The sequence below is a fragment of the Macaca fascicularis genome, chromosome 9 (assembly GCF_037993035.2).
Source record: "Macaca fascicularis isolate 582-1 chromosome 9, T2T-MFA8v1.1".
Classification (NCBI taxonomy): Eukaryota; Metazoa; Chordata; class Mammalia; order Primates; family Cercopithecidae; genus Macaca; species Macaca fascicularis.
In genome coordinates, this window is record NC_088383.1 from 91,082,879 (window position 1) to 91,105,174 (window position 22,296).

General features: G+C 31.4%; 1 protein-coding gene and 1 non-coding gene across 2 annotated transcripts in view; one reads left to right on the forward strand and one right to left on the reverse strand.

Annotated features, from left to right (window-relative positions):
• PCDH15 (protocadherin related 15) overlaps nucleotides 1-22,296 on the forward strand; it is a 1,788,406-nt gene that overhangs the window by 48,291 nt on the left and 1,717,819 nt on the right. The gene's annotated exons all lie outside the window — the stretch shown is intronic.
• Nucleotides 4,933-5,036, reverse strand: LOC123567016 (small nucleolar RNA U13). Its single transcript, XR_006689725.1, has one exon. It is a non-coding gene; the product is annotated as a small nucleolar RNA U13 (small nucleolar RNA).

The window sequence follows — 22,296 nt, forward strand, 5'->3', positions numbered from 1 at the left end:
TTTTAATAATTAATATTTAAAAATTTTAATACATTAATATACTAGCTAGGTGGTTTATATTGCATGAAGTCCTATTTTCTAAATCCTTGTATTAGTTTCAGAACTAAAAATAAGTGTGAAGGAGACAGAATGTACTGGAGCTTTTTGAATATTCACTATGCTTAATACACTCTAATATAAATTACTTTCATTTTATATTAAATATTATAAGGCAATCATTTTATGAATATTACTTTAAATAATTCTGGGGTACCTGTATCCAAAAAGAAACCAGAGAACTTCTCCTTTTTTTTTTTTTTTTTTTTGAGACGGAGTCTCGCTCTGTCGCCCAAGCTGGAGTGCAGTGGCTAGATCTCAGCTCACTGCAAGCTCCGCCTCCCGGGTTTACGCCATTCTCCTGCCTCAGCCTCCCGAGTAGCTGGGACTACAGGCACCCTCCACGTCGCCCGGCTAGTTTTTTTGTACTTTTTAGTAGAGATGGGGTTTCACCGTGTTAGCCAGGATGGTCTCGATCTTCTGACCTCGTGATCCGCCCGTCTCGGCCTCCCAAAGTGCTGGGATTACAGGCTTGAGCCACCACGCCCGGCCACCAGAAAACTTCTCTAAACATTACTGTATGGCTCTAAAAATATCAGCAGTTTTATTTTGCTGATTTCAAAAGCAGTTTCCTGAGGTGGAACACTGCTCTAAAGAGAGCGCAGAGCCAAGTATTTGTCTGATAATCGTTCCTTGGGAATATTTTACAACTTCATAAAATATTGAAAACAATTAAAATGATATTTTTATTACAATCAGAATTATTCGAAGGAGTTTATAGCAAGACACGTGGCAGATAAAAAATATCCTAGCGGACTTATGTCATTCTTGGTTCCTTACACACACTTTCATTGCTTTGCAAATATAACAGTGCATATGATGATCGAGTATAAATTTCAAGAATCTAAGGCAAGTTGGCATACTTAATCTCAGGCTTGTGTAAACTGGAATATCTTTGTCCAATTTCCTACTATCTTTCTCACTTTCTTAGTGTTTATCTATTTGTAGCTCATTCTCCCTAAATTTATATTTCAGATTATGCAGTTGTCTCATATGTGTTGATAATTTTAATCTAAAGCAAAGGCAATGTAATACTTGAAATACAATTCTTATATTTTTACCTAATAATAGATTTTGAAAGATCAGTAACTAATTTGAAGAGATTTGTTCTAGTTACCACCTTATCAGTGACTCCTATGGTACACATTGATGTGTAATGAAGGAGTTCTTCACTGTGGACTTCTTAAATTATTACCTATTAATAATGATATTTACTTATTACTTTTTTCATATTTAAGCTGTATGTTTAGTATTTATATGAAAACTCATGTGCTTATAAATCCATTCACATTTCTTTCCATGAAAAATATTGTGTTAATCCATTTGAGTTGCTATAAGGAATACCTGGGACTGCATAATTTATAAAGAAAAGAGGTTTATTTAGCTCACAGTTCTGCAGGCTGTATAAGAAATATGGTGCCAGTATCTGCTCCTGGTGAGGCCTCAGGAAACTTCCAATCATGGTGAAAGGCAAAGTGGGAGCCTGTGTATCACAGGCAGAAGAGAGAGCAAGAGAGTGAATGGTGAGGTGTCAGGCCCTTTAAAAACCAACTCTTACATGAACTCATTACTGCAGGGAAGGCACGAAGGTATTCATTAGGGAGCCACTCACCGTGATCCAAACACCTCCCACCAGGACTCACACTTCAACATGAGATTTGGAGGGGAGAAAACATCCAAACTATATCTTATATTTAGGGAATTTTTGCTTTTGATATTGCTTTTATAATAGTGACCTTAAAAAAAAAAGTTTTAACATGGCGAACAACTAAAAGTAATGATTATTGCCTTTGCTAATGTCAGGTTAAACAGATGACAACATTTGTAAGAAGAAATAGTGTATAACAGATAATAAGGAAGTAGTGATAATAAGTCTGTTTTCAGAAAGTCAGGCTTTTCATTAAGTCTGGATGGAAATCAATGGCATTTGAAAACATTTTCAACTTTGCCTTTGTGTATATAGGCAAAGATATGATAGATATTTCATAGTAAATCCTGCATTTAGTGTAATTCACTGCATTCCTATAATAAGTAAATATATATTACTTTATACAAAAAGGCATTCTTAAAAGTCGTATATAAATCAGATTTTATGCTCTTTGAATATCAAGCCATATTTCTCATTGACTGACACTGTAATTTCAGAGATGTGTTCTCAAAGAAAAATAATTGGTTCCTGAGCCTCAAAATTTCATATCAGAAAGTAGCAAAGGTCTAACTTAAATTTTAAAATAAATGAATATTTTTACAATAAATTATTTCTTTTAATACTTAAGTGGAAAACTATGCTTAGAATCATCCAGTATTGCGTTAGACACCTATGAAGACTAACTCTAATATGTGAAGAAAACAGCGTTGTCTTTTATAAAATATTTTTCTTTGTAAAAATTGTCTAAGAACCTCTTAATAGTGTTTATCTTTCTACTTCTTTGTGGCTGTATTTGTTCACCTGCCAGGTCTTTTCTAAACATGGCTATTACAGATGATAAAGCTGTCAAAAAATGCAACATGAAATTCTAGTATTTTTAAGAAACAAGAGAAGCTATTTATAAATGTAATATTGGTGTAAACAATTCAACTAACTGTAAGAATTTAGGATGAAAGCTCTTCTTAGTGTCCCATGTTTGAGGGAAAAAAGCTCTATTTTGCCCCAATTTAAGACACAAATATGCCTTTTGGAGTTGTCTTTGTTTTTGCATTATGTAGGGAAAAATAGCACTATTATGATAAAATGGCAGTGTTAAAATGTAAATTTTTTTCTAAATTATTATTATTGTATTCTCTCTGCCTCAGGAGACCAATATTTAGTTTAAAATAAATATACTGGCATTAGGGTGATGATGTACAGACATAGACAGAAATAGAACCATGTTCACATGATTACTCTGAACGATTTTACATTAAATATCATACTTTTTATTGCAGTGTTTTACTGAGCTTTATGTTTTCTTATTTCTGAAAATAGCTTATTTGGATAAAACTAAGACCACTTTCAGTAATGTAGAAAGGCTCACATTTCCTTAGAAACACAGTAAAATATTCTGAAGATATTCTCATCATGATATTTCACTTGAAATTGTTATTTCTGTTATTTTTTTGAGAAAATTCTTTGAGAAATCAAGGATGAGTTCTGTGAGTATTTGATACAATTTGGAAATTTCTGTTTGTTTTGATTGTTTTTAAAATTTATTTTTTAAGTAATTAACCTTTCCACACCTGATTAAATGAACATTTTTTGACCTTTGTTATCCTAGAAGTGGACAGAGTATGGATGGGCATAACACTAAATATAGGTAACTTATAACAGATGTTTATATATGACCTGGAAAGCTAAAGGTTTATCTTGCTGCATTTCTATCTGCAGTAAAAGGTCTATCACACCTTGTTTGATACTTTTGAAAGCATTGAAGCATCTTATTGCATAGGTAATTTTACTATCTTCATGGTCCATAAACCATATACATCTTTTAAATGAATATTTATAGTAGTCATTCTTAAAGGTGTATCTTATAGATCCAGGTCATTAGTAGCTTAGGAGGGACCAAGTTAAACATATTACATGGGAGTACGGTAGATGTGGTGATGCATAACTAGGAGAATTGTGGACAAAGTGATTTGTCGCCTTATTACCTCTTCAAAGGAGGACGTGTTGTCCCAGCATTAAGGAGTGCTTTCTACAAACATTCTTTCTCTCTCAGCAACACCACTGTCTCCACCATTCCCTCTCAGAGATTTCAACTAGCATCAGACAGCTGCCTTCTCAAAGTTACCCCTCCCAAGATCCTGCATGCAGTGACAGATGCAGCGAGGGCATGGCTTTAAGACCTGGCTATCTTTGCTCAGTGATGAATAATGTGAGATTTTTTTTTTTTAATCTCCAGAGCATCCCTAGTGATCAAGGCCCTGTGCAGATGACTCAAAAAATTACATTTTCTGTTCCAACTTCTAAGCGTGGAATCCTTGAATGACAATAGCGTTAGTAACTGGCATTAAACTAACTATATTTCATTAGATACTTGACATCCTCTTTGGATGTCCCGATAACATGTCCAATTAGCTTGTTCAAAACCAAACTCATAATTCTGTTCTTTTAAACCAGGGTTTTGTTTGGTTTGGTTTATATGTATTTATTTTTATTTGTTTATATTCTCCAATTTTGTATTTTGGTAAAAATACACATAATGTAATTATCACTAATTACATTTATATTATTGTTCAGTCATCATTATTGTCCATCCCCAGAACTCTTACAATCTTTAAAACTGAAAAATTTTTCCTCCCTTTGCCCCTGGCAACCGTTATTTCACTGTCTGTTCTGAGGATTTTGACTACACTGAGTACCTCATATAAGTAGAATAATAGAGTATTTGCCTTTCTGTGACTGGCTTATTTTACTTGATAGAACACCCTCAAGGTTCACACATGTTGTAGCATATATTAGAATTTCCTCCCTTCTTAAGGTTGAATAATATTTTATTGCATACAAAAACCACATTTTGCTTATCCATTCTACTGTTGATAGACTCTTGAGTTGCTTCTAAATTTTAGCTATTATTAGTAATGCTGTTAACAACATGGGTATAAAAATACATATTTAAGAAACTGTTGGGTACATACCTGGAAATGGAATTGCAGAATCATATGGTAATTTCACGTTGAATTTTTGAGGATTCACCATACTATTTTTCACAACAGTTTCACCATTTTATATATATTCCCACTAACAGTGCACAAGGGTTTTATGTTCTTTACATTCTTGCCAAATCATTATTTTCTGATTTATTTTGATAAATACCATCCTAAATGGGTATGAGCTGGTATCTCATTTTTTTTTTATGTCTGATGGGTAATATGCTGATGTGGTAACAAGGTTTGAGGGTGGCACATCTTGCACCTGCATTTGAACACCCAGTCATCACGCTTATGAACTACAAAATAATCTCATTGTAGTTTTTATTTGCATTTTCCTAATGATTAGTGATGTTAAGCATGTTTTCAAGTGTTTATTTGCCATTTGTATATCTTCTTTGGATAAATGTCTATCAAGTGTTTTGACCATTTTTGAATCAGGTTGCTTGTTTTTTGTTATTGAGCTTTAGGAGTCCTCTGAATATTCTGAATATTAATCCCTTACTAGATATATGTTCTGCAAATATTTTCTTCCATTAGGTAAATTGCCTTTTACTCTAGTGATAATTTTCTTTTGAGGCGTGCATTTCTACTTCTTCTTCTTTTTTTTTTTTTTTTTTTTTACTTTTTATTAAGCTTGTTTGCCTCTTTTTAATTTTGTTGTGTGAACATCAGGTATCTTATTATTGCCAAATATGAAGTATTAAAACTTATCTTTCTTGTAAGAGTTTATAGTTTTAGGTCTTCCATTTAGGTCATGGATCCATTTTGACTAAATTTTTGTATATGGTGTTAAGAATCCAACTTTATTAGTTTGCATATGGATAGCTCATTTTCCCTGCAACATTTATTGAAAATATTGCCTTTTCCCCATTGAATACTCTTGACACCATAATTTAAAATCATTTGACCATATATGTGAGACTTTACTTCCAGGCAACCTTTCCTATTACACTGGTCCATATGTCTGTCTTCATGCCAGTACCACAATGTTTTGATTACTGTAGCTTTCTAGTAAGTTTGGAAATCAGGAGTCTGAGTGTTCTAGCTTATTCTTTTCCAGGATCAATTTAGCTATTTGGAGTCCTTTGAGATTCCATATAAATTTTAGGATGAGTTTTTTTGTATTTCTGCTTTAAGACATCATTGGGATTTGGATAGGCATTGCATTTTCTGTAGATTTGCTGTGAATCTGTGGTGTTGACATTATAACAATGTTACGTCTTCCAATCATGAACATGCAATGCCTTTCCATTCATTTTTATATTCTTTAATTTCTTTTGGAATGTTTTGTAGCTTTTATAGGACAGATCATTTATTTTCTTGGTTAAATAAAAAGTATTTTATCTTTATGATGCTATTGCAAATTAAATTATTTTATTAATTTTGTTTTTGGATTCTTTGTTGTTGTGTAGATATGTACTTGATTTTATGTGGTGACCCAATTTATTGGTTTTGCTATTTTTAGTGGAATCTTTATCATTTTCTGTAAATAAGATTATATTATCTGTAAACAAAGATAATTTGACTTCTTCTTTTCCAATTTTTTGCCTTTTATTTTACTTTTTCTTACATATTTTTTTTTGGCCAGATCTTTTAGTACTATATTAAATAGTAGTAAGCTCAGGCATCCTTGCCTTGTTGCTCATCATAGAGGGAAAACTCTTAAGTTTTTCACGATTGACTATGATGTTTTATATGGGACTTTTACATATGAAATTTTATTAGGTTAAGGTGGTTTCCTTATATTTCTACTTTTTTTTTTTTTTAATCATGAAAGGGTGTAAAATTTTGCCAAATGCTAGTTATGCATCAATTGAGATAACCATGTGATTCTTACCCTTCATTGTTAATATGGTATATTACATTTGACAATTTTTGTATGTTGAAATATCTTTGATTTCCATTAGTATTAATAAATCTCTTTTGCTCATGGTCTATAGTAATTTTAATCTGCTGCTTATTAGCTTGTTTTGCTAGTAATTTTTTGAGAATTTTTGCATCAGTGTTTACAAAGGATACGTCTATGGTATTAGGGTAATGCTGTCTTACAGAATGAGTTTTGGAAATGTTCCCTTATGACAGCATTTTTGGAAAAGTTTGAAAAAGATCGATGCTAGCTCTTTAAATGTTTTATGGAATTCACTGGTGATGCCATCAGGTCCAGGGCTTTTGATGTCGGGAGATATTTTATTACTGATTCAATCTCTTACTAGTTATCAGTCTATTTACATTTTTATTTTATCATTATTTAGTCTTGATAAGTTTTGTATCTCTAGGAATTTTTCCATTTCATATGTTATCAGATTTCTAAGCACAGTTTTTAATAGTACTTTCTTATAGTCATTTTTATTTCTGTAGAATTGATAGCAAAGTCACCATTTTCATTTCTCAGTTTAGTAATTTGAGTCTTCTCTCTTTTTCTCTTAGTCCGTCTAGTCAAAAGTTTACTAATGTTGTTGATCTTTTCAAACAACCAGCTTTTGGTTTCATTGTTTTTCTATCATCTATTTTGTCTATCTCTGCTCTAGTCTTTATTATCTCCTTTCTTCTACTTGCCTTCAGTTTGTTTTTCTGGTTTAAGTTGTAAAGTGGTTGATTTGAGATCTGTCTTTTTCTAAATTAAAAGAAAATATTTCTTACTTTTTAATGTAAGCATTTATACCTATACATTTCTCTCTTAGCACTGCATTTTCTCTGCCTCATAAATTTTGGCATGTGGTGTTTTAGATTTCATTTATCGCTAAATACTTGTACATTTCCCCTGTTATTTCTTCTTTGATCAATTGGTAATTTAGAAATATATGTTTAATTTCCACAAATTTTTTGATTTTTCCATTTTTTCTTTTGTTACTAATTTCTAACTTAATTTTGTTGTCGTTAGTAAAGATATTTCGTATGATATCTTTTAAACCTATTGAGATGTAATTTGTGGCCTAACACATAATCCATTCTGGAAAAGGTTCCATGTGCACTGGAGAAGAATGCATATTCTGTTGTGGGGTAGAATATTCTGTAAATATCTCTTACATCTTGTTGGTTTATTGTGTTTTTTAAGCCCTCTGTTGTTATTTATTTCTTTACTTATCTTCTGATTGTTTTATCCATTAATAAGGGTAGATTTTGAAGTCTTCAATTATTATTGTAGAACCATTTATTTTTCCTTCAATTATATCGAACTTTCCTTCTAATGGTCTGTTATGTACATGTTGATATTTGTTATAGCTTCTTGGAATATTGAACCTTTTATTAATAATGTCCTCTTTTGCTTCTTGTAACCTTTTAACAGTTATTTAAAGTCTATTTTATCTGGTATTAGTATAACCACCCCAGTACTCTTATGGTTACTGTTTACATGGCGTGTCTTTTTCTATCCTTTCACTTTCAGTCTGTTTGTGTATTCAGATACAGAGTGAGTCTCTTTTAGACAGTATATAGTTGGATCATGGCCATCATCCATGCTGCCAGTATCAGTCTTTTGTTTGAAGGGCTTTGCCATTTAAAATTAATTGTTAATAAGAAGATAACTATACCTGTCATTTTGTTATTTATTTTCTAGATGCCATGTAGCTTTTATATGAATTTCTTGTATTACTGTCTTTTTTAGTATTGAATTTATATTTTGTAGTGAAAATTTAAATTCCTTTCATATGTGTTTTAATGTATATTCTATAATTATTTTCTTTGAGGGTATCATGAGTATTAACAGTAAACACTGTAAAATTATAATACTCTAATTTGAATGTATATTAGCTAAAGTTCAATAATATACAAAAACTCAGCTCCTATAACATCTTCAGTCACATTTTTTTCAGTTATTAATGTGACAAAATTATGTCTGTATACATTGTGCATTCAAAACCATAAAGTAATAATTTTTAATACATTAGTATTCTCCATTATGTGGAAAACAAAATGTAGAAGTACAAACTAAATTTATAATAATGGGAACTTTAATAATTGTTTAATATATTGGTCTCTTAAAGTATGTGGAAAAGATAAACTGAAGTTACAAACCAATGTTACAATAACACCAGCTTTTATATTGTCCATGCATTTACCTTTACTGAGATACTTATTCATATAGCTTTGAGTTACTATCTAATGTCCTTTTATTTTAAGCTGCAGGGTTTCCTTGAGCATTTATAGCAGTTAATGAACTACCTTCGTTTATGTATGAAGATAGTTTATATATTCTCTGGGGGATAGGTTATGGAATTTTCATTCAGTTGTAATTTTCAGCTCCTGAATTTTTGTTGTTCATTTTTAGCCTTTCTATCTCTATTGATATTTTCATTTTGTTCATCCATTGTTTCCTTGACTTTCTCTATGTCTTCCTTTAGTTTGTTGGACATCATTATAACGGTTATTTTAAAGTATTTATCTAGTAGATCCACCATCAGATCTTTCTCGGTGACTTTATTTTGCTTTATCTGTTTTCTTTAAATGAATCATACTTTCTTGTTCCTGTGTGTGCCTTGTGATGATTTGTTGAAAACTGGACATCTGAATTTAATTAAATGGTAAATCTTGAAATCAGATTTTCTCCCTTCCCTAGGGCTTGCTGTTTTCATTATTATTTTGTTTATATTGCTGCAGACTGTGTCTGTGCTGAAGATCAGCCTGAGTTGTAAACTTAAAGTCTTTTATTAGTATTTTATGAACCTGCACCATTTCTTGATGATACACTGAAACTTTCTAATTTCCCTCATGTTTGCAGTTGCTCTGGAAATATACTATTCTTCAGTATTGATTCTCAAAGGGATAAAGGAAAAATGGAGGGGGACAGGAAACAGCCTTTTAAGTTTCTTGGAAGTCACATTAGCCAGGAAGAGTGGGTTTTAGAACAGAAGGGAGTGCAACAACAATGGTTACCACCTCTTCGTCTCTTCCATTGTGCTCAGAAGCAACAATCAACCATCAGAGCACAGATCCTTGATAACTGAAGGGTGTGGTCATTTTTGCTCATGGTAGTTTTTGCAAGCTAGAGGCAAGCTGCAGCAGAAATACTTGCAAAGCTCCCTGTCTTGGGATTAGGGGTGGGGATGGATAGCTGCTCCTGAGCTAACAGCTGAAATTAACTAAAATTTATTATCCACACTTTCTCCTGGAAGTTGTAAGTTTCACTAAATTCAAGAATTCCAAAATAGCTGTATCAGAGAGATTTTGCCAGTGTAATTATTACTTATGTGTAAAGAGATTTCCAGTGCTTGCTTTTCCATCATCTTCCCAGAATTCTCTAAACCTGACTCTTTCACAATGTTTCCATGAATGACATCACTGGGTATCCTGTTATGTAAATCAAAATTTATACATCCTTCTCTTTATCCCACACGTATCATTTCTCACAAAGTTATTTCAATTTTAACTTCTAAATATCACATAAATAGTTAATTACTATTGCTTGGGTGCCTGCATACTCCTGAGCACTGATTTCATATCTTTTAATTACATATCTCAGCAAGGGCTTAGTATGCTCAGGTATGCCATGTGGACACTGGAGTTTATAGAAGTATGACACATTTCTCAACTAAGTGACAAAGTTGGGTTTTCAATACAGGTCAATTCGATTCTACACAATTTACTAAACATGATGCCTCACATTTATTTTCTGGAAAATGGCTTTCAGATTAGGCTAAACAAAAGTTTTAAAACTATTATGAATAAATATTTTAAAAATAATATATACAATATTTATATCGAATACATAGTTTCTAACATTTCAAAACTATTTTAATTCATCCTTATAATAACTGTATAAAATAGCTAATCTTATTCAATTTCACTTTTGAATAGTGTATAAATCAGTAAATAAGGGACAACAATGGTATACTAGTATAAATTTCCAGCTAAACTGAAGTTTCCTGTTCTTCAGTGCTTTGTTATAATGTCCTCTTGGAACAGTAAGCCCTTAAAATGCTGACAAAATCATGAATTATTAAAATAAATTCACAAATGTTGCTACTCTTGAGAAAACATGTACAGACAGAGCACTGAAAATATGACAGAAAATCAAAGGATGTCTGTGGTTAATGTGTTATAATATTAAATAAAAAGCACAACTGTAGAAGCTTTGTCAATTAATGACTATTAATAAAAGTATCCTGACTTGCCTCCCAGACTAAAAAATCATAAAATGACATTTAATATTTTAATTGAAAAATTAATCTTAAACTGGGGCAGTCTCTATTACTAGCAAATGCTATGACTGTAATAATATTGGGTTATTTTCTTATTTTACTAACCATGCTACTTTCTTTTTTCTATTTTCCCCAAAATGAATCCAAATTCAAGAAATTTGATAAGTGTCAAATTTATCAAATTGGAAAAACAGGCTGCTCTCCTCTTTCCACAAGTTTGCTATGGTATTTCCTTGAAATAATTGGTTTTAAAATGTACCAGGTAAGATGTCTGTCTTAAGACAAACATGTGGTACTCTCTTCACGTAATTTATTTATGTACTAAGTGGATTAAGAGGCATGTTTGGGAACAGGACATCTTATCAGCAGCCTTCAAATAATTCTATTTCAGAATTGTACTCTTTCGAAGACTATAATTAAGACACCTGAAGAAATACTATCATTCATAAAAAATCTTTCTTGTCCTATCATGTTTAAAAGTTTAAATACAGACAACTTTTGGACAAATACATTCTGGCTATTCCTGCTAATTCTTAAGCACTTATGATGACAAAGTTTTGTTTGGTGTGATAGTAGAAAAACAGACTGATTTTCCTAAAAATCCAACGGTTTCACATTAATCTGATTTTGAAAACTGTAGCCTGTATGTTTCTAACCTGGGTATAATAAAATAAGTTTATATAAAATGTTTAATGATGTGAAAAGTTATTTACTTCCCAGTTTTCAAAGGTCATTTTAGACATGTACTTTTACCTGAATTTCTTTCTAAAGATTAATTTCTTAACCTTTGTTTTGTGAAAGTATTTTTCAGGTTACTCCCTAGGTAACACCTGAGTTATTTTTAAAATATATATTCTCTCTTGTTTCCAGAACATTTCTAAATAACCTTTCCAGATTATCTTAAATGAATTACTGAATTTGTTTTAAAAATAATTTTCACCAAAGAAGGCATATTTCTTAATACTTAAAACAAAACTGTGAAATTGGACTTGTATTTATGAAATTTTTGCAACAAAATTATTTTTTATTTTCCTACGTTTCCCTTATTCATATGTTAGCATTTATATTTACATGTTAGTCTTTATCTATTAATAACCCAAAAATCTAACATCATTGACTACAAAGGGTATATTAATGGCACTGGAATTCAGCTGGCCAATATGTCACAGGACTTGAAGCTGGAAATGTGAGTAATAAATACAATGTCAACAAAAGGGAAAGTTTGAAGATCATTGATATTATATGGTGACATTACTCTTTTCCATTACTGCATTGATGTACAGATGACAATCCACTGCGTTTTGGTAAGTGGTGAAGGTTTTAGTGCTTTCAAAATGCTTTCTTTTGGATATATGCTGTCATAATCATCTGGGATTTCCTAGGTTTCAGTATAGAATTATGGGTCAGAATTTCTCAGTGTGTTACTCAGGAATATATATTTTTTTAAAGCTCCACAGATAATTTTAATTCACTATCAGTTAAGGCTATCACTGTTAGACAACCAAGACAGAAGGAAAATAACCAGATTCATTGATGTGCAAATGTATGAAGGACGTTATTGGGTGTGATAAGTCCATTCACAATGTTGGAAAAAACATCAAGCATTCCCAGTCTAAAAATTACTGGATTGTAAAATATTGTGCATATTAAGTGCTGCTTTGTGTCCTGGCCATTTTCCTGCATTTTTTTTTCCTTCATTATATCCTCTACTGGCTGAGGGGAAAAACACTATAAATTTTTTCCTGTACCTAAGAGTCTATCCCAATAACCTAAATTATTACAGAGATTTAATTCAGATTTCTAAATGTAGCAGGCCATTTTACAAATGATAGGACATGTTTGTTTGTAAACATTTCAAGGAGGAGAGTAGAAAGTTCACATGAATCTCTTTCAATGTAACTCTTAAATTCATTGGAAAATGGTTTGTCCTTAATGGCCAACAGAGTTCTATGAGTCTGGGAGTATAATCAGTGCCTGTTTTATAGTTTCCTTATGGTGGCATTTGGAGACCTTTTTAGTGATAACTGGAGAGTGCAATGTTTGTAAGAGTCTTTTGGTACTTTGAAATATAAAAGAGAACTGTACAGAAGAGAAGAGGAAAACATTTTTCTTTATTAGGAAAATTATATCATTACTGAAGAAAGCTGTGTTGGGAGGATATGTACACTTTCACATCTATCTACATGTGTAAGACTGAATTCTGCTGGCAGAAATTTTGGTTCAGTTAACTGTCTATGAAAAAAAAATTCCACACTAGGATTTTTTTCTGTGAGAATTATTTGTATTGCGTTAACATGGAACACAATTTTTCATTTTAATGTCAGTGGTTCACTTTAAAACTAGTAAAAACAAACCTATTAACTACCTTTACTTGTGATAAGGTAAATAATGCTCTGATACTATTCTCCATAACATAGTTTTTATTCATTTCTCACATATGAAATGCTAACATTCCGCAGCTAGGCTTATAGTGCTTGTCATTTATAATGGCCACATATGATTTGCTTTTGAAAATAGTTTATCATTGTCTCTACATATTATCCTTCTTTAAAAATAAAATTCTACTACACTGTATTTTGATTATATTCTGTATTTTGATTATATTAATGTAATAAAAGTTGTTATACAACACTTCTTTTCAAAATTTAAAAAGCTATTATTCAATGTGAAGTTTGAATAATTATAGGAAATTATTTATTATTAATTTAGAATAATAATAGGCCCATTGACTATACTGGTATACATTTGATTCTATTTGGGATGTGGTATTTGTCCTACTTGATCATCTGTGATGTGCCTTACAAAGTGCTGTGTGAGATGTAAAGTGGAAGTATAGGGCCATAATCAGGAGTGAAATACAGTTATAACACTTGCAAGCTTACAAGAAATCTATGGTTATAGAGTCTGGACAGAGAGTTGGCACTGGGAGGTGACATAAGGGATAATTCTAGGGAACTGTTAATGCTTTTATTTCTTTACCTGTGTGGGGGTTACACAAGTGTTTTCACTTTGTGATGGTTTGTTTATACCAATAATTTTTTTTATGTATCTGTACATGTATTACACTTCAATTAAAATGTTAACAACAAAAATAACAAATACCTTATAGCAATACTAAAAGACTATTTCTATTCAAGTTAGGTAAAATGCAGAGAAAAACATTTCAGGAATCTGTGAGGGAGAAATTCTGAGAATAGAAACTCATGATATTACTAGGTCATTTGAGTTATATTCTAAGTAATTTTAACAACTTTAAAACAAATTTATGGCAATAGTAGATAATGTTATGTATAGTGTTTGGTTTAAAAATTGTATAAAGCTAATAAATAAATACTTTTGTAATGCACACTAATTGTATGCATAGGCATTATGCATTATTTTTATAAATAAAATACTCTGCAGTTGTTTTAAAACAATTCCCTGTGGATTATTTTCATATAAAATAAAAATTAGATGTAAAATGAGTTCTTTGATTTAATGCAGTTTTGTGCAGGATCTTGTTCAGCAGCTCAAGCACTCTGAAGGTCTTGGATAGAAGTTGTAGCTGAACACCTGTAGACATGAAGGCAAACCAAACCCACACCCATCATGTGAGTCAATTCCAATCGAGACAAATTATGTCTTCTTTAAAAATGGGATGATCACAATATCATCAACTTGTCCCTAGGAAAGTGATTGATCCTCTCAAACTATAGTGTCAGCTGAAAAGTCCAGCATTTGTCTCCATGGCTGTCAGAGTAGATAATCAGCAGTGGCTGTAAAGAAATCAGCCTTGGTGAACAGAAGCCCATGCTATGGAGTCTGGATTAGCCTCCATCTCTGCTACCAGAGTCTCTTCACTGAGGCATCTATTATGCCAGCACTGGGCTAACTAATGACAGAGGTTGGCAGATGTCAGTTGGCTTAGTCATTTTATCTACTTGGTTGTCTATGGTGAATATTATTTAGTTAGCATTAACATGAGGTTCAAGAGTCTTCATAACTTGTTGATATTTCTGTAAGTCCATCAAATAGGTTTTCCCCAATGCTGTTTCTCTCCAGTTTAATCTCTGTATACCCAGACCGCTGAGTAAACCTCCAAACTCTTTACTACTTTATATGTCAGTATATTTTCTTATCTTGTTTCTTTCTTCTTTTCAGAAAATGTGATTGAAGTAGTTAGTGTCCATGGGGAAAATTTTTCTGATTTCTGTCCTTCGGGATCACTACTGATTTGGCTTTTAGACAACAGCAATCCTTCATTACTCTGAACCCCATATTAAGCAAACCCATCTATTAAGCTAGCTGGACCTTTTTTCACCTCCATTACTTGGTCATAATAACCCTAATGAATGAAAGCCTGAGCTGAGGCAAAAGCCACAGTAAAAGAATAAGGGATGACAAGGGGGCTATCATCTCATGCAGCTTATTTGTGTTCTCTGATTCTACTTCTGTCTAATCTTGAATTCATTACTTCTGGCTTATAATGGCAGGCCTACATTTAACTTGTTGACTTTGACCAAATCCAATTTATGGTAACCAGTTCTGATCACATAGCCTAATATCACAACATTTTCCAGAAAAGCAAAAATTAGTCAATAGTCTAAAACAAACGCTATACGTCTAATAGTCTTATTATATTATGAAAATATGATAAAATAAGTTTACAGATCAATCTACTTATGGGTATCCACTCAATCAACTGACAAATGTTTTAGCAAATCAAATGAAAGATGAATAAAAATATATTGCAACTAGTTTTGTATTTTAGTGCTATATATTGCAGATATAAGACATTAAAAGATAAGTTTGGCTATATTAAAACTGATACAATTGTGAACAGGAATGCTAAAGAATGTGTTTGCACAAAATGTAAGCAGCAGAGAGATAGTCACTGGAATATACACAGAACTCATAAAAATCAATAAGGTGCAGAAACCTTCCCTCTGCCAGTTGGTCAAACAGTACGAAAACACATTCAGTAAAGAGCAAATACACAAATACACATGATAAATAAATTGTGGTTGAATACTCAACTTTGCTAGCTGTTAAGGAAAATACATTGTAAATAACTTTTTTTGTTGTGTTTTGTTTTTGACACACAGTCTCCCAGGATAGAGTGCAGTGGTGCGATCTAGGCTCACTTCATAATCTGCCTCCTCCACATAACCATTGCCCATTATCTGTGAAGGATACCCTTATAAATGCCGGATTAAATGAAGTTTTAGGTATTGGAGAAGCAGAAGAACTTTGAGAGAAAATAAAAAGGCTTTCTTATATTGAAAGAACTGGGTGATATAATTGAAATTAGAAGTTAGCAGCTTTAGGGCTCAGCTCTACTGATAAGCTTTATGAACGAGGGAAAATTATATAATTGAAGAGCCCGTCTTCTCATCTTCTTTGAAGATAGGGATAAGTTGATTTATCTTTTCTGATCATTGTGAGGATTAAGTGGATTTGAAACACTCAGCATAATTTCTTAAAATAGTAGTTACTAGTATTAATTTTAATTAGTTTAGAAATATCTTCTGTGATCCCAAGGATTATTTTAATGTATCATTTTAAAATGTCTTCAAAACAGAAAATTACTTTATTAATTATAGAAATACTGATTTTCTCCAAATAGTAGGGCACAGGTAATTGATATCTTCTAATTAACTTTTCTGGACTTTCCCAAACCCATAAACCCTTTTCAGGGGTAAAACATGAGACAAATTATCAGTTTAGAGGCATGCTGTGTTATACCTGGCCAGTAAGCCTTACAACTGTCTATATCATCAAAAATAAGAATCCCAAGAAGAGCTTAAGGACATACAACAACTAAATTTTAAGTGGTATTTTGGATGAAATACTAGAACATAAAAGGACATTAAGTAAAAAGTAAGGAAATCAAAATTAACTATGGACTTTAGTTAATATAGTTGCCCCTCATTTTACACAGGATTTGTTTGCAGGACCACCTGCACTAATACCCAAATCCACATAAACTGAAGTCCTGCAGACAGCCCTTCAGAAGCAATGTGTGGGAATATTCGGCCCTCCCATATGTGTGGGTTTTGCATCCCACAGACAGTGTATTTTTGATCTGTGTTTGATTGAAAAATGTCTTCATGGGAGTGACCCTACACAGTCCTAACTCAAGTTGTTCAAAGTTCAACTGTAATAATATCAATATTGGTTCATTAATTGTAATAATTGTACCTCACTAAGGGAAGATGTTAATGACAGGGGAAACTGAGCAGAAAAGAATATGAGATCTCTGTACTTTATGCTCAAGTTGTCTGTAAATCTTAAACTGTCTGTTAATATAGTCTATTACAGTAGTCTATTAACAAATTAAAAAAAACTTTCTAGACTATTTTTACACATCTTATCATCTATTTTTCCATACCTTCAAAAACGAAGAAAAATACAGTTATGTCTAAAGATTGATAAATTGAGACTGAAAAATGTTGCAGCTTCCTAATGCAAATTTGACACTAGAGAATGTATGCCAGTCTTCCTGAATATTGCTTCAGAATTATTAGATCACTGGTTTTGAACAGGAATTGAGAAAGTTCTTTGGGCTGGACTGAGATAGTTGGAACAAGCACAGATTTTACATATCTTTTGTTATGGACATAAACATTTTCCTGAGTACAGAATACAACCTTTATTGTGATCCCCAGAAGAATTTAGGTAGTATTTTGTATGAACTACATGTTAAAACTTGGTTCCGGTTCTTCCTAGACACATTAAAAACTTATCTTTAACATTTCCAAATTGAATCTATTTTCCAGTGCCTTTTATAGTCAGGTTCTTTAAGGATCTATAGATATCAACATCATCATTATCACCATAATCATCTTAATTATGCATAACTCATATAATTTTCACTTAGCTTATAACAGACTCTCAACTCCATACTCATCATATTGGTTAACTTACTTAATCCTATAATAGTCCTGTAATGTAGTTAAAAGTTTTATCTCCATTTTAGAGACAAAAAAATTTAAGATACAAGATTTATGTTACTGATCCTTGTTCTCGCAGTTAATAAACAAGAGGACCACAATTCAGACTAAGAAAGTCAATTCAGTCTCCTTGCAACCTCTGTGTTAGATACTACAGAGGACAGAAATTGGAAGGAATGTGCTAAAATGACAATGAATGTTCATTAAAAATAGTGGTTTTAATGTTTTTATGATGAATACGTTTTGGGTTTAAATAATAAAAAACACTTTGTTCAGGGTTAGCAAACCATTTTAAAGCCTTTAGTGAGTTATAATGATGTATTTTAATTACTGGATTACATAGAAAGTTTATGTTTGATGAAAATTTAGAAATTACATTTACTCAGTATTTCAGCTATTTATGGAATGCTTCACATTTGCTATGCATACTTTGAGAATCAGAAATCCAGAGGTGAACCACACAAAATAACATGAATTTGGATTTCCTGTTTTTTTTTTTTTGTTTTTTTTTTTTTTTTTCCCATTACCCTAGTGGTAGAAAAGAGTAAATGAAATTATGTTGCTGAAAGAATCTAACCGTCACTTATTCTGTGGTCAATGTTTTTCTCTACTTAATTTACGAAATCAGCAATTTAAGAAAAATTGAGAGACAATTAAAACTTATAAAAACTTTCATGTGTACTATGTGTAATTCAATTAATGTATCTCACTTTGTTGTTTATCTTTTTGTTTTGTTTCTTTCCCTAATGGGCTTTTAATTAAATAACCAAAGTGATTGACGTAGTTCTTCACAAGATTACATGGATTAACATATTTAACTTTAAATTATTTCTAATTATTTCTGCATTTTAAGAAAACAAAATCACATTTAATGGGCAAAAAAGATTTGCTTACTTTTTTTCTTTTAGTCCATATATTTATAATAGTTTATAATAAAAGTCATGTTTTATAATATTTGTATCATGCATTAGTTAATATCTTCAAAGCATATTTTGAATTGGAATGCATTCACTAAGTTTAAAAGAATGCATTCAAAACCATAATCATTTTCTCTACCAATAAAATGTCGACTGTAACAATTGTATATTTTTTCAAATTATGAAGTGCTAATTAACCACTAGTTCTAAAAGTGTTCTTAGCTTTTGATTTGGAACACAAAGATAGGAATTAAGGTTACAATTATAGCAAAATATTTATATTTATAATACAGCTTTATTTTTACCTCACATAGCACAGCTAGTACTAATACAATAATGTGGCTTTGGTTTTAACCCACAAGAAAATAATAGATTTTATAATTGCAAAAATACTGGCAGTACCTTTAAAATTTATTTAAAGATTGTACTTTCATTTGAGTTTCTATTTTAAGAAATTTTGAAAATCTGGTCACAATAATAAAGAATATGAAAACATTATCCTCAATCACATGGAATGTAGAAGTGAAATCTCCCAAATCTACTCCATTCAATGATTAGAAAAAATTAATATCATATTGTTATATTAAAGGAAGTTTGAAATTATTTTGAGTAATTCCAGAAGGCAATATTTTATTTGCTATTTTAAAGCATTTAAGCTTTCCTTAAGTAAGTGCTACGCAGTAACGGTGAAGAATAAAGATGTAAAAAAGTAATAAATAAATTTGCTGTGCAATTCAGTGTTTATGCATGTGGATACTTTTTATTTTTTCACTTGTCTTTTTAGTGAGAGTTTAGATGCATTATTTAAATAAGGATAACCTTCAGATATTGGAAGAATAAAGACAAAATAATGCTAAATTTTACACTTAGGCAAGTAAAGTGGACATTTTACTACTGCTAAGAATTTTCAAATTAAAAGGACAAATTTAGCTCAAGTTCAACATTTATGAATAGCTTTTAAAGTGGCATTATACCTCTTTGATTTCACAATATGTACATGCTCATTATATGCAATTTGAAAACACTGAAAATTATAAATAATAATTAAAATCAACCGCAGTATAAGCTCTCAGACATTACTACAGTTATATTGATAATGTTTATTCTTAGAGTCTTTTCTCTATTCATATATCCTTTTATTATATTATCCACAAATTGAAGTTAATTTGTTTTGTAATCTACTTTACTCACATTTCAATATTGCCAACTTTTTTGCGGAACACATCAAATATTTTTTACAAGCTGATTTCAAATGTTACATGTTTTTTCCTCAAATTGACAAATTACTACTTATAGAATAAATACATTTCTTTTTACCAGATTGAAAGATTATTTATACTTTCCTGCTATTGAAGAATATTGTAACATATTCTATATAACCTGTCTTAAAAGCCTTCACATAGAATGCGTGTCATTGTAAACTAGATTAGGTAACCATAAAATTGCTATTGTCAACGGTAACTGAAAAAATAAGGAATTAGCAGCTGAATTAAATTTAGCAGTGTGATTCAGTTTTATGAATTAAAAATCTTGAGGTGAAAACTACTACCTACTACAGATAGCTTCTATTTCATAATAGCCTTACAAGACAAAGAGAGAAATTTTGATATTTTACCCTACAATGACTCTAATGTTAGTGTAATAAGTAATGCTCTTATGTATTAACAATTACTGGTGGGTGGTGTACTGTGGTGTCTCAAATATTAAGTATGTGCTATTATTTTGTATTTCTTTGCTTCAGAAATAAGATTTGTACCAGAATTTTTCTTCCCTTGAAGTATGACAAGACATTATAATTCAACATACTCCTCTAGAGAAAACAGAATAGAATGCATTACAAAATATTTTGACTCAAATATTGGAAGAGAGTTCATCTGTCTTTTTTATTATCATATTTACAAAACTGAACATCAGGGTATATATTTTGGAAGGGGCAATTGTTCTTGAAATGTATGAAGCAGATAAGATTACAGGGATGGCAAATATTTCCATGGAGTTATGGGTAACATTTTTCTTTTAAGCTGCTTTGTTCTTGTTTTATTCTTGAAATATACAGTGGATGTATATTTCTTCTTCATTGAGAACAGATTTAGTGAAACAATTAATTGAAGATTCTTTTTGCTGCCAATTTAAATATAGAACAAAATATTTTGTCTTTTAAAAATGTGAAATAATAGTAAGTATATTTAAAATTAACATCTATAAATTTAGACACTTGGCAATACAATCGATACTTGCATCCAGTGTTCCAAGCTGTTCTGCACAGACCTTCATGCTCAAGGGCATGCTTGCATTACTGAGACTGTATTCTATAAGAGCACTGATTCCATACTCTGACTCATACTCCCAGGCAGTGTAGTCATTTTTAATGAAACCGCAAATCTCTTATTGTCCCTAGGATAAGTCATAATGATGATTGATTTTATGAAAAGAAAAGAATCCTAGCTTTCTATTAATATATCACTAACATCTCCTTAAATGAGAGATAACAGTGAGTTGCACCACCCATCATTTTTATAACACTAAAGTAGATGAATAAAGGATAGAAATATAAAACTTTGATTGGAAGAATACAATAGATAAGAAGATATGCATTTATTTGTGCAGTAATTTTCTTCTCCCCCTATTCTGTCATAAGTAGCAGACATTGAACAAGACATGAAGAGTAAGAAAAATATTGACATGTATAAAACAAGAAAAATAAAATAGACATGAATTTGTACATAGGAATATAATGGGCCCGGTCTCAAAGAGAAGATGGCTGAAAATACAAAATCATTGAGTCTTCGAGAAAGGAAAAAATACAGAGTTCACTAAAATGCACGCATGTGCGCACACACACACCCCAGCACTCACAGAAACACATGCACGATGCATAGGATTTCCCACTATCTCCCCTCTAGTCTTTTCCCCTCTATTTACCGTACCAATTGACAATGATAGAGAACACAACAGTTGCCTTTGTTTCCCACTTTTGTCTCTACTGGCAACATTAGTGACAAAACAGGACCTAAGTCCCCTACTCAACCTGTATAGAGACTTAAGGCAGGAAACATGTTCTCTTCTTATGACAATTTCAAGTCATTAGGAGAAACATTGAAAAGTCAATGCATCAGCCAAAGACAACCGAATAACCTAAATTGAAAGACAAAGGAAAAGAAATAAAAGAACGGGAACTTCTACTTTTAGCCCATCTCACATATCAATCTTTCTTTCTCCCTGCCTCATTCTCTTTCCCTGTGCTGTTGGTGGTGTCGCACTTACTTACTACCTAAGATTCACCCGGCTAAGTGCATAACGCTGACACAGAACCTCGTTAAAAAGAAAATATACTGTGATATTCAATTGATGTATTCCCATCATCTTGGAGTTTTTAATTTTGTTTTACTGAATGTTGTAAGCAAACTCATATTATTTTGTTTTCTATAATAATTTTAACATATGTAAAGGGCTATAAGTAATCAATGTTAAATTACCTTTTAACTGAAAATGCATTGAACTTCTATTTATTGTTAATATTATTAGAGAATATATTTTAGTAATTTAAGCACAGAAAAACAGGAATATAAATAATTTGAACAT